Here is an 18,494-nt window from a genome sequence, read left to right on the forward strand (position 1 = left end):
CAGCAGCATCACCAGGGAAGTGGTGTCCTGGAGGTGAGAGGGTCATGGGTTTGGGTTGGGTGGGGAGTTAATGACTTGGCCTGGAGGTGGGATTTGAGTGTCAGGGGAGTGGAAGACTTGTACCTGTGTTGATCCAGGGCTCTCAGGGTACAGGTTAGAGAGAGCGAGAGGGCCGGAAAACCTAACAGTTCCTGAAACAACTGGGATGAAATTGCGGAGAACTGAGTCAGAGCGCCAGACGAGCTCCCCTTGCCCATTCACTGTCTTCCTCCTGGGTTGGCAAATCTATCAGACACCTGCCCTGGGATGAAAAGTGCAGTTTCTGGCTACTTCTTACTGTAGCAGGGCACAGGCTCTCAGAATTGTTACAGAATAGAAGAAGGCCATGCAGCCCATTGTGTTTGCATCACTTCTATCCCTCAAAAACCAATCTCCTGCCTCTCCTCATTTCACGGCACACCATTTCTATCCAAATAACCACACAATGTCCCTCTTCAATGCCTCAAGTGAACCAGCTTCCACCACATTTCCAGGAAGTGCATTCCAGACCTTAACCACCCGCTGGGTGAAAAAGTTTTTACCTTAAATACACCCTTGCTTCATTTGCACATCACTTTAAATCTCTGCAACTAAAACAAAGTTGCAGGAAAAGCTCAGCAGGTCTGGCAGCATCTGTGAAGGAAAAAACAGAGTTAACATTTCAGGCCCAGTGACTCTGTTTCTCTCCTCCACAGATGCTGCCAGACCTGCTGAGCTTTTCCAGCAACTATGTTTTTGTTCCTGACCTACAGGATCTGCAGTTTTTTTCGGTTTTCACTTTAAATCTCTGCCCCTCCCGTTTTTGTTCCTTTTACAAGTGGGAACTCCTTCTCCCAGTCAACTCTATCCATGATTTTGCAAACCTCCACCTAAACTCTGCTCAGCCTCCTCTCTCCACGGGAAAATTCCTCATTCCTGAAACCATTCCTGTAAATCTCTCACGTGCTCTCCAATGTGCTTGCATCTTTCCTATAACGTGGCACCCACAACTGTACACAATACTCCAGCGGAGGTCAAACAAGAGTTTGTGTTAAGTTCAACGTCATCTCAAGAAGTCGATGTTTTGGGTTTATACCCTTCATTAGGACTGGGGAGGGGAAAGGGAAATAAATAGAGAGAGGGGATGGAGCTGGGGTAAAGTAGATGCAGGTAAGAGGTTGTGGAGATAGGTTGTGGGAAAGATACAACAGACAGGTGGGAGAGAAGGTGATAATGGGAACTGCAGATGCTGGAGAATCCAAGATAATAAAATGTGAGGCTGGATGAACACAGCAGGCCAAGCAGCATCTCAGGAGCACAAAAGCTGACGTTTCGGGCCTAGACCCTTCATCAGAGAGGGGGATGGGGAGAGGGAACTGGAATAAATAGGGAGAGAGGGGGAGGCGGACCGAAGATGGAGAGTAAAGAAGATAGGTGGAGAGAGTATAGGTGGGGAGGTAGGGAGGGGATAGGTCAGTCCAGGGAAGACGGACAGGTCAAGGAGGTGGGATGAGGTTAGTAGGTAGGAGATGGAGGTGCGGCTTGGGGTGGGAGGAAGGCATGGGTGAGAGGAAGAACAGATTAGGGAGGCAGAGACAGGCTGGTTGTGTGGTGCAGTGGGTGGAGGGGACGAACTGGGCTGGTTTTGGGATGCGGTGGGGGAAGGGGAGATTTGGAAGCTGGTGAAGTCCATTGGGCTGCAAGGTTCCCAAGCGGAATATGAGTTGCTGTTCCTGCAACCTTCGGGTGGCATCATTGTGGCACTGCAGGAGGCCCATGATGGACATGTCCTCTCACCCATCCCTTCCTCCCACCCCAAGCCGCACCTCCATCTCCTACCTACTAACCTCATCCCACCTCCTTGACCTGTCCGTCTTCCCTGGACTGACCTATCCCCTCCCTACCTCCCCACCTATACTCTCCTCTCCACCTATCTTCTTTTCTCTCCATCTTCAGTCTGCGTCCCCCTCTCTCCCTATTTATTCCAGAACCCTCACCCCATCCCCCTCTCTGATGAAGGGTCTAGGCCCGAAACGTCAGCTTTTGTGCTCCTGAAATGCTGCTGGGCCTGCTGTGTTCATCCAGCCTCACATTTTATTGTCTGGGAGAGAGGGTGGACATGTTATGTCGGGTCAAGGAGGCAGGGCTGAGGGGGAAGGTTGGGCTTGGAATGAGTAGTGGGTGTACACAGAGTACAGTAGGGGGCTGAAAACGCATCCTTGGGTGGGGTGGGTGGGGGTTCAGCATTGAGGGCTATCGTGGAGGAAGTGCAGTTACCTGTCCTCACAGGTTGCGGCCTGTGTGTCAGGAAGCTGAGGATCCAGTTGCAGAGGGTGGGGCCGAGATCAAGCTCATGGAGTTTTGAGATCAGTCTGGAGGGATAATGGTTTTGAAGGTGGAGCTGTATTCAATGAGCAGGAGCCTGACTTAGGTATCAATCCTATCTCTCAGAAACCCCTCCCCCCACATGCCACCCACCACTGGCATTAGACTCACTGGTCTATGATTCCTCGGCTTCTCCTTCCAGTCTTTCTTAAATAAAGGTACAACATTAGCCACATTTCACTCTTCCGGCACCTCACATGTGGTGGTAAATGGCATAAATATTACTGCTGGGGGCCCCTGCAATCTCCTCCCTAACTTCCCACAATGTCCTGGGGAACATTGATCATGTCCCAGAGATTTATCCACCTCTATGCTTTTTTTTAGATCTTCTCTATCTGCCCTTTCCCACAGTAATTACTCATATGAAACATTGGTTGAATATCTGTTTCATCGCCTGTTGTTCCACGCATAGGAGGCCACATTAATCTATACGTTGATCGTCACCTCCCTGCTCGTATAACCTCTGTCCCTATTAATAAAGAGCAGGACATTGCGTTCTTCATTAACTGTCAATGAGTCTCACAGATTAACCAACCTCTGGCTAAAGAAACTCCTTCCTATCTCAGTTCTAAATGGCAATCCCTTCAATCTGAGGCTGTGCCCTCAGATCTTAGTCTCTCCTATTAGTGGAAGCATCTTCTCATAGTCCACTCTATCCAGGCCTCTCAGTATTCTGTAAATTTCAAACAGATCCCTCTCATCCTTCTAAACTCCACTGAGTACAGACCCAGATCCTCAGCTGCTTCTCATAAAACAAGCCTTTTATCCCTGGGGTCATTCTTTTGGACCCACTCCAAGGCCATCCTCCCTTAGACACAGAGCCCAGAACTGCTCACAATATTCCAAATGCAGTCTGACCAGAGCCTTGTACAGCCTCAGCAGTATGTCTCTGCTCTTGTATTTTAGTCCTCTTGAAATGGATGTTAACATCCCACCTGCCAGCTGAACCTACCTGTTGACCTAAAGAAAATCCTGAACTAGGATTCCCAAATCTATTTGCCCTTCAGATTTCCAAAGCCTTTCCCCATTTAGAAAACAGATGATGCCTCTATTCTTCCCACCAAAGTGTATAAACTCACACTTAGCCACATTGTATTCTATCTAACACATCTTTACTCACTCTCCTAGCCTGTCCAAGTCCTTCTGCAGCCTCCCCACTTCCTCAACACTACCTGTCCCTCCACCTAGCTTTGTATCATCTGTAAACTTAGCGACATTGCCCTCAATTCCTTCGTCTAGATCATTAATGTGTAATGTGATTGGAGATGCTTTGGCTCCAGACATCATCTCTATTGGACACTGCTATTCCTCACATCCACCTCCCCGCCCCTGGCCCTTAGCCTTGATTCCCTGACTGAGCAAAAATGTATCCTCCTCAGGGTTAAATACACACGAGGAGTCAATGCCGACAGCTCTCTGTGGCAAGAAATTCCAAAGGCTCACAACCTTCTGAGAGAAGAAATTCCCCTCATCTTAGTCTGAATTTGGTGTCCCTTTATTCTCTGGCCCTTGACTCTCCCATGAGGGGTAAATACTGAAGTGAAATATTCATGCAACATCTCTCCTATTTTCTGTGGTTCCACACATAGATGGCTACATTGATCTTTAAGTTAATCCTCACCTCCCTGGTTTTGTAACCTCTGCGCCTGTTAATAAAGCTGGGGCAGTGCTTTCTTCATTAACCACCAGTGAGTTCTGTACATTCACCACTGTCTGGCTGAAGAAATTCTTCCTCATCTCAGTTCTAAATGGTCGTCCCTGCACTCTGAGGCTGTGTGTTCAGGTCATAGTCTCTCTAACAGAAATGTCTTCTCCATGCCCACTCTATCTAAGCCTCTCAGTAAGTTTCGAACAGATCCTCTCAGCATTTACCTGTGCTACCTTCACCTTGACAGATTTTGGACCAATAGGATTGGAATTCTCTAGTTTATCCCTCCAGCTCCAATGATTATATTCCCTACAGTATGGAAACAGGCCCTTTGGCCCAACACGTCCACACCACTCCTTGAAACGTCCCACCCAGACCCATCCCCCTATAACCCACACACCCCTGAACACTACGGGCAATTTAGCATGGCCGATCCACCTAGCCTGCACATCTTTGGGCTGTGGGAGGAAACCAGAGCACCCGGAGGGAACTCACGCAGACACGGGGAGAATGTGCAAACTCCACACAGACAGTCACCTGAGGCTGGAATCGAACCTGGGTCCCTGGCGCTGTGAGTCTGGAGTGCTAACCACTGAGCCACCGTGCCACCCAGTACAAAAGATATTTCCTGAATCCAGACAGTATGGAAAGATAAAGACTCTAATCTTATCACGAGTATCGACTTGTGTTGGAGGTCACAGAGATTTCATCATCTTTCCTCATTATCATATATATTATGGTTTTTAACACTCTTTGAACCTAATGGGTTCTTCCACCTTGATTTCGTTTTGGCTTTTCTTGTATCTTTTGGACATTATTCTCATCCTTTTCTTGGAAGGCCATTATATAGTGGGCATTCAGTAAGTTTGATATTTCTTGATTTTACAATTCCAGTGCCACTCACATCCATTGTTAATCGGCCCATATTATTCACAGTTGTAAACAAGTTTTTGATATCTTTGCAATAACAAAGTTGCTGGAATTGTGAACTCATGAAAGTATAGTGGGGACAACAGAGTACCTGGGAGATTACTAAAAAACAAGACAAACTGGGTATCCACTAATATAAGGGATTTGGAAATAAACAGGGCAAGGATCAGGCAGAAGATTAAATCAATGTTCAATTGGATTCTAAAAGAGAAATAAAAAAAGACAGAAAATAATACAGAAAAGAGAAGATAGACCAAAAGGAAAAGTAAGAAAAGTATTCCAAAATGCAAAATATGATATTTTTAAAATTCTCCATAAACGATGCGTAACCAGAAGGAATGAGGACTCCACGTTAATAATTGTTTACTTTCGGGGCAAAGGAGGTTAGCAGACAGTCATGAACACTTAACGATATTGTGAAAAGAAGGCACACGCTGTTAATTATTGGGTTTCTGTGGTGGCTTTAACAGTCAACTGTGACAACTTTGCATAAAAATCACAAAGCAGGTCAACAGTAGATGTAATTTTTGTGAAGCCTAATAGTGGGGCAGCACAAATTGACCAGCAGCTTGTGATGATGTATGATTCACAGAGTCTCTCTCTCTTTCTCACTGCAAGTTACTTATCAGTTAATGCATTAATTGCAGGTTTGTCTCTCAGCTACCATTGCAATTTCTAGATAATTTATTCCATTATCTACAGCAGTTGGCAGAATCTTGACTGTTCTTTGAATTCATATAAGCCCATACTTTTATTTTTAAACTATCTCTTACTTCTCCTCAGTATAATAGTTCATCAGTAAAGCCATTTTTACAGTTCTCTGCCAATCTACCTAATGGATATAATCTTTGGTTCATATGATACCTCATAAATTCTGTTGCTAGGTTACCAGAATATATGCTGCAGCTCCTGACTGTAATGTTACAGAAAATGCTTTGGATAAACAAGAAAAACATCTTTATATGACGAATGGCATGTAGTGAAATACAAGATGCAATTTTGACCCAATATTCTTCCCAAATATTGTTGATGTAAGTGATGTGAGATTATCGCTCTCAGATAATATTGCATCTGATCTATCAGCACGCATTAGATTTTGTTTAGTGTCCATTTCAATTCATACATTTATGTTGCATAATTTCACATAAATTTGATTGTGCGGTGATAAGACATTAGGTGTTTAGTATTGGTGTCTTGTTTGCAATATGATTTGATATTGCACCCAGTGACATAACAACAAGTGACTACATTGTCAGTTTGTTAATTGTGACAAAAGTGAATTTGTCTTCTAGCAATACTGTTAAACTATCTGAGCAATCTCATATTTCACCTCTGAGCAAACTGCACTTGGCTTGAATTGCATTTGATGATAGCTCTCAGTGCTTCCATTTATGCATTCCATTATTGATCAGAAATCATCTTTCGAGTTTAACTAAATAACAAAGAACTTGTTTTAGATAAAACTAGTGTATCAATCTAATGCTTCGTTTCATCAGCCTCAAAATATTTTAACTTCTCAAAACATAGTAAAACTGAGTCTATTTAAAGTATTTTGATAACGGGGTCTGAAATCACATGACCTCCCAGATTCGGTGAGGATTGATAAAACTGCACGTCTGTCTCCCCTCCACCTATCTTCTCCTCTATCCATCGTCTATCCGCCTCCCCCCTCTCTCCCTGTCTATTTCAGAACCCCCTTCCCCTTCCCCATTTCTGAAGAAGGGTCTAGGCCCGATGCATCAACTTTCCTACTCCTCTGATGCTGCCTGGCCTGCCGTGTCCATCCCTGTGTTATCTCGGATTCTCCAGCATCGGCAGCTCCTACTATCTCTGACACAATTTCTACTGACAGTTCAGAACATGCCAAGAATCGAGATAAGGAGAGAAAACAAGCAAAGTTGTAGAGATCATGAAGTCACACAGCATGGTAACAGATGCTTTGGTCCAGTTCATCCATGCTGATCAAATTTTCCAAGCTGAGCTAGTCCCACTTGCCTATATTGGGCCCACATCCCTCCAATAACCTTTCTATTCAGGTACCTGTTCAAACACCTTCTAAAAGCTGTAACTGTCCCTGCACCCGCCACTTCCTCTGTCAGTTCATTCCACACACTAACTATCCTCTGCGTGAAAAAGTTGCCGCTCAGGTCCCTTGCAAATTTTTCTCCTCTCACCTTACCACCACTCCTTCTAGTTTTGACCCCCACCCCCCAACTCTAGAGAAAAGGCCTTTGCTGGAAGGTTTTTGTTTTGGTAATCTTGGAACAGATCCTGGTGTTGAAGAAGGTTTCTGGAAATAGAGCAGAGCTTGTGGGCACTATTAGATTGGTGTTGGAGTGGCATGGCCGATGGTGGGGTGTGGAATAGCCAAGGAGATGGTCGCTGACGGCTTTCTTGATGCTGAGAGAAACACACAGGACCTTCGATGTATCTGCTCAGGGTCGAGATGAGATTCTGACTGGGCTGGAGGTGAGTTGCAGATTGAGGTCTTTGTAATTTGCTAAATGTCTGATTAGAAGCAGAAGTTGCCTCATTAAAATTCCGTTTCTTATCTTATCGAACTAGACCGTGGAAACTGTCAACACGAAGTCAGAATGGGTAAATGGTGAATTAAGAGTGCTGCGTGCTCTGTATGGCCCACGGTGCCCCAACATCACTGGATGGCACGGTGGCTCAGTGATTAGCACTGCTGCCTCACAGCGTCAGGGACCCAGGTTCGATTCCAGCCTCGGGTGACTGTCAGGGTGTTCCTGTTTCCTTCCACAATCCAAAGATGTGCAGGTTAGGTGGATTTGTCATTGGAAGTGCAGGGTTACAGGGTTAGGGTAGGCATATTCGTCTGGGTGGAATGCTGTTTGGAGGGTCAGTGTGGTCTCGGTGGGCTGATGGCCTGCTTCTGCAGTGTAGGGATTGTAGGATCACGGGCACCAGCCCCACCCGCTCCACAGACATTGGTATCCAACATGTGCCAGCCTCTATCAGCCTTCAGGGCCCATCTCTGATCCACTTACAGGTCACTCTGCCCTTCAATGCTGCCCCTCGGGCTGCCCCAGAAACTCTCATGGCAACGCTGCAGCCAGGGCGCTGTGCTCAGGGCCCGCACCAGGCCGATCTCTGGGATCTGCACTCACTCTCAGAGCGCCCTCTGCCTGCCATTGGCTTGTGTCTTTTCAATTTTGCCTCATTCAAGGCCCTCCGCTTCTTCCTTGTCCCGCAGGCCCGACCAGTCCCTCTCCACCGACACCCTCATCCGCCTAGCCGAACTCGTCCTCACCCTCAACAACTTCTCTTTCGATTCCTCCCACTTCCTACAGACAAAGGGGGTGGCCACGGGCACCCGCATGGGCCCCAGCTATGCCTGCCTCTTTGTAGGTTACGTGGAACAGTCCCTCTTCCGTACCTACAGTGGCCCCAAACCCCACCTCTTCCTCCGTTACATTGATGACTGTATCGGCGTTGCCTCTTGCTCCCCAGAGGAGCTCGAACAGTTCATCCACTTCACCAACACCTTCCACCCCAACCTTCAGTTCACCTGGGCCATCTCCAGCACATCCCTCACCTTCCTGGATCTCTCAGTCTCCATCTCAGGCAACCAGCTTGTAACCGATGTCCATTTCAAGCCCACCGACTGCCATAGCTACCTAGAATACACCTCCTCCCACCCACCCTCCTGCAAAAATTCCATCCCCTATTCCCAATTCCTCCGCCTCCGCCGCATCTGCTCCCACGATGAGGCATTCCACTCCCGCACATCCCAGATGTCCAAGTTCTTCAAGGACCGCAACTTTCCCCCCACAGTGGTCGAGAACTCCCTTGACCGCATCTCCCGCATTTCCTGCAACACATCCCTCACACCCCGCCCCCACCACAACCACCCCAAGAGGATGCCCCTCGTTCTCACATACCACCCCACCAACCTCCGGATACAACGCATCATCCTCCTACACTTCCGCCATCTACAATCTGACCCCACCACCCAAGACATTTTTCCATCCACACCCTTGTCTGCTTTCCGGAGAGACCACTCTCTCCATGACTCCCTTGTTCGCTCCACACTGCCCTCCAACCCCACCACACACGGCACCTTCCCCTGCAACCACAGGAAATGCTACACTTGCCCCCACACCTCCTCCCTCACCCCTATCCCAGGCCCCAAGATGACTTTCCATATTAAGCAGAGGTTCACCTGCACATCTGCCAATGTGGTATACTGCATCCATTGTACCCGGTGTAGCATCCTCTACATTGGGGAAACCAAGCGGAGACTTGGGGACCACTTTGCAGAACACATCCGCTCGGTTCGCAATAAACAACTGCACCTCCCAGTCGCAAACCATTTCCACTCCCCCTCCCATTCTTTAGATGACATGTCCATCATGGGCCTCCTGCAGTGCCACAATGATGCCACCTGAAGGTTGCAGGAACAGCAACTCATATTCCGCTTGGGAACCCTGCAGTCCAATGGTATCAATGTGGACTTCACCAGCTTCAAAATCTCCCCTTCCCCCACCGCATCCCAAAACCAGCCCAGTTCATCCCCTCCCCCCACTGCATCACACAACCAGCCCAGCTCTTCCCCTCCACCCACTGCATCCCAAAACCAGTCCAACCTGTCTCTGCTTCCCTAACCTGTTCTTCCTCTCACCCATCCCTTCCTCCCACCCCAAGCCGTACCTCCATCTCCTACCGACTAACCTCATCCCACCTCCTTGACCTGTCCGTCTTCCCTGGACTGACCTATCCCCTCCCTACCTCCCCACCTATACTCTCCTCTCCACCTATCTTCTTTTCTCTCCATCTTCGGTCCACCTCCCCCTCTCTCCCTATTTATTCCAGAACCCTCACCCCATCCCCCTCTCTGATGAAGGGTCTAGGCCCGAAACGTCAGCTTTTGTGCTCCTGAGATGCTGCAGGGCCTGCTGTGTTCATCCAGCCTCACATTTTATTATCTCACATTAGTCCTACTGGCCATGGGCTGGTGTCATAGTTTTCACTGCTGCTCCCGGGGAAGGGGAAGCCCCTCCTCTGCTTGTCTTCGGGGAAGGGGGACCCCCTCTTCTGCTGGTCCCAGGGGAAAAGGGGAGCCCCCCGCCCCCGTCTCACCACATCCATGTTGCTGCCTGCAAAGCAAGGCACCGATACTTTCTGCCACATCTAGGGGCAAGTCCTAGGAGCGGAGGAACTCTAGGCTGACAGAGCATGTCTGAGACCACAATGACTTTTTATGGACAGTGTTTATAGACAGTGTGAGCACCCAGGGAGATGGTTAATTCCCGGATTTCTGCAGTGTGGTGGGATGGCGCCTAATTGGATGGAGCTGTTAACAGGCAAGATGGTGGGGTTTGGCACCAAATGTAACGAGTTTGCTAAGATATGGTGAGAAAATTCACCAGGTCATGCGGTGAAAATCTGCCCAAACCTCAGCCATAACTCACACTTAGACAAAAGATACAGCCCTGTGCGTGTGTGTTTGTGTGTGTGTGTGTGTGTGTGTGTGTGTGTGTGTGTGTGTGTGTGTGTGCGTGTACGTGTGTGTGTGTGCGCGCATATGTGTGTGTGTGTCTGTGTCTGTGTGTGTGTGTGTGCGTGTACGTGTGTGTGTGTGTGTGTGTGCGCGCATATGTGTGTGTGTGTGCGCGCGTATGCGAGTGTGTGTCTGTGTGTGTGTGTGTGTGTGTGTGTGCATATGTTTGTGTGCACATGTGTGAGTGTGAGTGATTGTGAGTGAGTGTGTGTGTGTGAGTGTGTGAATGTGAGTGTGTATGTGTAAGTAATTGTGAGTGTGTGTGAGTGTGTGAGTTTGGAAGGATGGAACTGGAGCTGTGAGGAATTGTGGATATTGACAAAAACTGTTGCTCTCTGGATGCAAACAGAACATTTACAGGGATACTGGGAACTGCAGATGCTGGAGAATCCGAGATAACAAAGTGTGGAGCTGGATGAACACAGCAGTCCAAGCAGCAAAATAATAACAGGGTTCAGATGAGGAAGTCTCTGGGGATTTAGGATGGGGCCTATGGGATAGGCTGCCTAAGCTTCACCCAATTGGGACTATCCATGGGGCCTTGGATAAAATATATTGTTTGGTGAATGTAAGTGAGAGACTGAAATGATTGGTCAGGAAATGAAACATCCTGCAGGTTGCAGGCTATGCTGGAAAGATTGCAAAATGCAGGTGGCCACATTGTTGTGTGAGAGCTCGTGTGAGTCTTAGTAGATCCATGGGATATATTTCAGTTCTGTAGGCTACTACAAACAGTGCATTTTTAAATTTGAAATATGTTTCACTTATTAATTAATGATTAACTGTGATGATTTTAGTTCGTTTTGTTATGTAACACCTTCAAGTTGTGAACCAACTCCCATTTCTTCCCTTTCTATTAGCTTTAGTTGTTACATTCTCTGTCAACAAGCCCTCTCCCCGACACTCTCCACCCCACCAGCCAACCCCACATGCCCCACCACCTTTAGCAGAAATGCTGTCCCCCTCCACACTTCAGCTCTGATGAACAGTTATCTGGGCTCGAAGCATGAGCTTGCTCTCTCCGTGGATGCTGCCTGGCCTGATGTGATTTCCAGCGTTTGTTGTTTTTAGTGTCGGCTCCAGCATCTGCAGTAATTCACTCCAATGGCAGTTTCTTTTGGCTGTTTTATGGGGATTGCTTTCTTTCTAGGTAATTGCAAGGGGGATTGGAACAAAAAAACAGCATCATTGCACCCACTCGAGCTCTCCGAATATCATTTGGCTGATGGAAACTTGTGAAATTTGCGAAGTGTGTCATTAAATTTTTCACTGGAGTCAGCCCAAACATTTCCACTGGCCACAGAATACCTTGGCATCTGATATTCATTGTTACACCCTCCAAATTGGCACAAACTGTTTCAGATTCCAACCAGGCCGCAAACCTCTCACTCCAGCTTTTTACAAGGGGCCGCTCTTTCATGGTGTTGTTGGGAGGTCTCAGGCTGGTGACTGTTCATTTCCTGGGTTAATCCGCTCCCCCCACCGGGATCTTCACTGATTGACAGCTTTCAGCGATAATGGGAACTGCAGATGCTGGAGAATCCAAGATAACAAGGTGTGGAGCTGGATGAACACAGCAGGCCCAGCAGCATCAGAGGAGCGGGAAGGCTGACGTTTCAGGACTAGAAGCTTCTTCAGAAAAAAGCTTTCAGCACCCAGTTTACAGTCGTTCACCATCAATCCATCTTCCACCTCCTTCTCCCCCTCCCCAAAACCCACACCTCCTCCACCCCCCACAGCCACACCTCCTCCCCACAACCACACCTCCCACCAACACCAACACCTCCCCCCCAGCACCCACACTTCACCCCTCCACAACCACACCTTCCCCCCACACCAACACCTCACCCCTCCACACCCACACCTCCTCCACCCCCCCACAGCCACACCTTCCCCACCACACCCACACCTCACCCCTCCACACCCACACCTCCTCCACCCCCCCACACCCACACCTCATCCCCATACCCACACCTTCACCCTCCATCCCCACATCTCATCCCACACCCACACCCCCCACCACACCAACACCCACACTCAGCCCCCACACCCACTGTGTAAAGGAATACACTAGGTCCTTTGGTGAGCGCAGACTGTTCAGCATCAGAGAGGGAAAGGTCAGACAGCATGTGGAACAGACAGCAAGAAATGGGATCAGACGTACCTTTTAGGTTTTGAAGCTTGCATTCCTTTGCACCTGAGAGGAAGAGAACATTTTTCTTGTTAAAGCCGCAAGTGCGAGGAAGTGTGAAATGGAACCGGGGGCTGGGACAGCTTTGAGACAGTGTGAGGCTGATGGAGAGAGAAAGACTGAGAGTATATGTATGTGGCAGTCCATGCCACTAAGTGTGGGTCTCGGGATGGCGATGGGAGCAGCTGTCTGAGGAGATGCCATACCTTGGACAGATCTGTAATCTTGAGTAGATTTGAAACGTGGTAGCTGGAACATCAGGTGCAATCCACGGGGCGGGGGGTAAGGCAGAGCAGATGGCAGTCACTGAAGGTGGAGATGTGGCCATGGAAGGCAGAACTGGAGGCACTCATAGAGTCATAGAGCTGTACAGCAAGGAAATTGGCTCTTCGGTCCAACCCATCCACACCGACCAGATACCCTAAATAAATCTAGTTCCATTTGCCAGCATTTGGCCCATATCCTTCCAAACCCTTCCTATTCCTATAACAATCCAGATGCCTTTTAAATGTTGTAAATATACTAGCCTCCCCCACTTCCTCTGGCAGCTCACCACCCTCTGTGTGAAAAAGTTGCCCCTTAGGCCCCTTTTAAATCCTTCCTCTCTTACCTTCAATCTGTGACCTCCAGTTGTGGACTCCCCTTCCTGGAGAAAAGACCTTGACAATTTACACTAAACATGCCCCTCACACTGAAGATAGAGTCGTGGCCGTTGCTATGGAAATGAGATGTTGAACTAATAATATTAGTTTCTCATTCTGATTGGCCCCTAGGATCTCTATTATTTCTGGGAGATTATAAATTCTTTGCTAATAATTTCCTTTTTACAAAGAGAAGCTTTTACAGTTTGCTTTTATGTCTCTTTCTAGTTTACATGCACATTTTATTCATCATTTCATTGCCATTTCATCTTTTCAGAATGCTAAATTACTCCCAATCTTCAGGTTTACTATGTTTTGGTGACTTTATAAGTCCCCTTCTTTGATCTAATACATTTTTAACACGCTTTGTTAGCCAAGGTTGACCCATTTGCCCAACTGGCTTCTTTTGTTTTAAAGGAATGCATGTTCATTGTAAGCTGTAAATTAATTCTTTAAATGCTAACCTGTCTATTTTGATACTTTTTAATGTAGTTTCCTAGGCTATCGTAGCCAATGTAACCTTCATATCCTCATATTTACATTTTGTTTAGATTTGAGAGCCTAGTTTCAAATTGAATAATGTAATTTTTAAACTTAATGGAACATTCTAACACAAACATAATCTAATTCTTTCTTGCCTGGCCACCACATACACACACTGACACACACACTGTCACATTGTCACTTGTTTCAAAACACACACAGGCATGCTCACATAGAGATGTGCACACACACACACACACACACACACACACACACACACACACACACACACACGCGCAGACACATACACACATATATAGACGCACACACACACATACATAGACGCACACACATTCGGACACTTCCACACACAGACACACCTACACACAGACGCACACACACTCACATATACAGACGCACACGCATTCAGACACATTCACACCTACACACAGATGCAGACACACACACACACACACACACAGACACAGACACACACACACACATTCAGACACTCACACGCACACAGACACACCTACACACAGGTGGCACGGTGGCTCAGTGGTTAACACTGCAGCCTCACAGCGCCAGGGACCCGGGTTCAATTCCAGCCTCGGGCAATTGTCTGTGTGGAGTTTGCACATTCTCCCCGTGTCTGCGCGGGTTTGCTCCCACAGTCCAAAGATGTGCAGGCTAGGTGGATTGGCCATGCTAAATTGCATGTCGTGTTCAGGGTATGTGGGTTATAGGGGGACAGGTCTGGGTAGGATGCTCCAAGGGTCAGTGTGGACTTGTTGGGCCAAAGGGTCTGTTTCCACACTGTAGGGAGTCTATTCTGTGCACACACACATGCTGAGACATACACACATGCCCTCTCACATACGCATGTGAGATACATGTTTAATTTTACATTGATGTTAATAATTTTTCGTGTTTACATGGCAAAAGTAAAACAAACAAATGTTAAGATCTGCAGTTGGCAATGCCTGCCAGATTAATCATGGCCCTGTCTTCTGTGCCTTCCTTTAGGAGCTGCTTAGTAAAGTGTGGGTTAAGATAATTACTTGTTAACAAAAGAGTTTTGAGGCGTGAGAGTGAGATAATAATAATCTCAAGGGTTATTAGTGCATATTTGGATGCAACTGTAAAACTAAATCATAATTTACATATAAATGAGTTCACTGGATTATTATATGAATGCAAAATTAGAGAAAAATAAGTCAAAAACAAAAATGTCCTTTCACTAACTCAGCTTTCTGCTAGTTAATATTGTTGGTGTAATGGAGCATAATTTTACAAACATTGTTTTAACCCAGCAATCTGTAAGATGGAGTTTCTGTATGAATGATCACAAACCTTCACATGGGACATTAATATATGTTACTGCATTTTGTTACTGAGTACTTTGCTCATGGAGGAATAATAAATAACAATATAATACCTTTCAGAATTGGAGCCTCGGACTGAACACCAGGTGATTTTTAAACTGTTTTTTTCCCTAATCAACCAATGCTATTATGCACTCCTGGTAGAGGTGGGATTTGAATCCAGTTCTCCCAGTCCAGAGATAGGGACCTTAGCACTGCACCACAGAAGGCCCTTAGTCAAGGTAACAGTTTCTTTTTTGTTAACCTATTTTCCTAATCAACCTGTTCGGACATGTTATCACACACCTCTGCAGGAAGTGGGACTTGATTTTGACCTCCCAGTCCAGGGGTAGGGACACTACCATGGGTCAGATTTTCTGTCACTGCCCAAACATCAAAAAAGATGTAATTGCTCATTAGTGGAGACAAAAAGATTAGGTGGATGCACATTTGGTGATGAGGGTGGGACAGAAATCCTGTTCAAAGCCTTTCAAGGCTAACGAGCTGATTGTTAGGCTGGTTTAACACTCCTCTCACATGTCCAACTTTAGTCCTGAGCCCCCTCCTCAGAATTTATTTACAGCAACGCAGAGGTAGGGCAAAATCTCAAAGCCAATAAATTGTGAAATTGAACATGAAGAGAACATCTGATCGAAGGGAAGACGTTTCTAAGATAAGATTTGATTGCCGGTGGAAGGGCTGATCATAAGTAAATCAGTGAGCTCCTTTGGCTGAGGAAGATGGAATTTGAAGAAATCAGTTTACGGTATTAGACTGAAGCAGTTGAGTGTATCAAATGGCGAAGGGTCAATGGGGATTTGAAGCTGATAAGGGAAAAAAAATAGGATTGTGGAGGAGCTGAGTGCAAAGGGATTATGAAGGAGTTGGAAGTGTGGAGTATTGTATGTGAAACATTATGTGGTAAAGTGACAGTGTCAAAACGAAAATTATAATGATTTGTACACAGCTGAACTTGCAAATGGATTTGTCTTCAGTTTCAATTTTCTACTCATTGATGAGTAAAAATTAGGAGAGAATAACTGGGAGATTGAGAGTTCAGCTCTGTTTGGGTAATTCTGAGCTTTGCTAATATTCATCAGGAAGACAAAGTTTCAAAGTTTTGTCTCTTGAGCATCAATGATGAATCTGTAGTGGGGATTTCCTGTGCTTGATAAATATTGGAAACGGTGACTGGGATTTTATGGTCAACAGTGAGGAAATAGCCCTTCAGCACTTGGATAGCTAACTCTGGCAGTCTAGCATGGCATCCTGGGCAGGGAGCCTTTGAGAGTGCTAGCAGTGTGAGACACATCAAGATTCTCTAACCTGAGAGCTTGGGAGCAACATTGCTGCCAGCTTCCTCACTAAAGCCTCATCCTGATACAGACATGTGGGCAGCATGCTTCAGATGGTGGGCTTTCCCATCTTCCCAAACAAAGACCTGGCAGAGAATGTGCCTGTGCCCATCACAGCAGATCCATTTCATACAACCATAGAATCTTAGAAGCATACAGTACGGAAGAGGCCCTTCGGCCCATCAGGTCTATACTGCCAGATAGCACTATCTCACTTTTCAGCACTGAGCCCTTAGCCTTGACTGTTATTACGCTTTGAGTGCTCATCCAATTATTTATTAACGGTTGTGAGGTTTCCCTACCTCAGCTACCCTCCCAGGCAGTGAGTTCCACACCCCACGCCCCTCTGGCTTTCCTCAAATCTCCCACAAACCTCTTGCCTTTCACCTTAAAATCACATCCTCTGTTACTGACGTTTATTACTCCCAGGCGATTGTTAAGCAGAGGGGGAATGGGGTTACTTGAGTGGAAGTCCTGCCTCTGAGACTCATCTTTTGATTTGTTTGGTCTGTGACATTGGTGGTGTCAGCAGCGCCACTGTCAGTAATGGCCAAGACGGGAACTACAAGCAGAATCCTGGGACTGCGTCCTGGTGCTTAGGCCTGAGTCCATGCGCCAGTGGGCTATCATTCAGTGAGGGGAGGGGGTTTGAGGCCCTGGCCAGGGTAGAAGGGGAACCAAGAGGGCATTAGGGGTCTCAATGGAGAAGGGAGCTGGGGTCCAGGGTTCATTTGCAGCAGGGACAGGCAGCAGAGCTTTAATGGGAAAAGAGGACAGGGTTTCTGCTGATGAAAGGCGGAACTCAAAACAGAAGGTGTTGGAGAAATTCAGCAGGTCAGGCAGCTTCCAGGAAGAGAGAAACAGATAACATTTCATTTTGAGTCCAATATGACCCTTCTTTGGAACTGACAGGGACCAGAAAATGGTGTGGCCTCCAAGTGGGATAAGGGAACCCATCAGAGATGTTTTCCCTTGAGAACTGTCTGACATGAACTCCCTCTACATTGCGTGACTTCACCCCTCAATCGTTGAGCTCCTGTAGCTGGGTAGGAAGCACATGTTAACTAGAGAGAAGCAGAGAAGGTTGTCCTAGATTTTGCTAACTAGACAAGAAATTTCAGAATGGCCATGGAGGTGCTGGGACAGATACCTGGGATGGGATACCCCCAAACCTCTGCTCCCTCCAGCAGAGGACCCTGGGGGTCTGTACCATCTCTATTGGTGGGGGAAGGGTGCTACTTTAGATTAGATTCCCTACAGTGTGGAAACAGGCCCTTCGGCCCAACAAGTCCGCACCAGCGCATGGAGCATCCCACCCAGACCCATCCCCCTATAACCCACACACCCCTGAACACTACAGGCAATTTAGCATGGCCAATCCACCTAGGCTGCACATCTTTAGACTGTGGGAGGAAACCGGAGCACCCAGAGGAAACCCGCGCAGACACAGGAGAATGTGCAAACTCCGCACAGACAGTTACCTGAGGCTGGAATCGAACCCGTGTCCCTGGCGCTGTGAGGCTGCAGTGCTAACCACTGAGCCACCGTGCCACCCAAAGGCTTAAACACCGAAGACAGCAGGGCTAAGTCATCCACACCCAATGGCCCCAGACAATCTTAAGGATCTATGGATGGTAAATTGCTCCAAATGGTGCCTGTGTTTTTGTTCTACCTGGTCTGCTAGCTAAGCTACAACAGAGTGGAGCAGTGTGGAGCGTATCTGTGTGTGTTTGTGTAAGTTTGTGTGTGTGTGTGTGTGTGTGTGTGTGTGTGTGAGTGTGTGTGTGTGTGTGTGTGTGTGTTTGTGTAATTTTGTGTAAGTGTGAGTGTGTGTGAGTGTGTGTGTTTGTGTAAGTTTCTGTGTGTGAGTGTGTTTGGAGGGTTGTAACGTGCCCTGTTGTTTGAATGGGATTTGGGTCTTAGTGTCTGGGAAGTGTTAAAATCCTGAGTCAAAC

This window comes from Stegostoma tigrinum, chromosome 23 (assembly GCF_030684315.1).
Source record: "Stegostoma tigrinum isolate sSteTig4 chromosome 23, sSteTig4.hap1, whole genome shotgun sequence".
Lineage (NCBI taxonomy): Eukaryota > Metazoa > Chordata > Chondrichthyes > Orectolobiformes > Stegostomatidae > Stegostoma > Stegostoma tigrinum.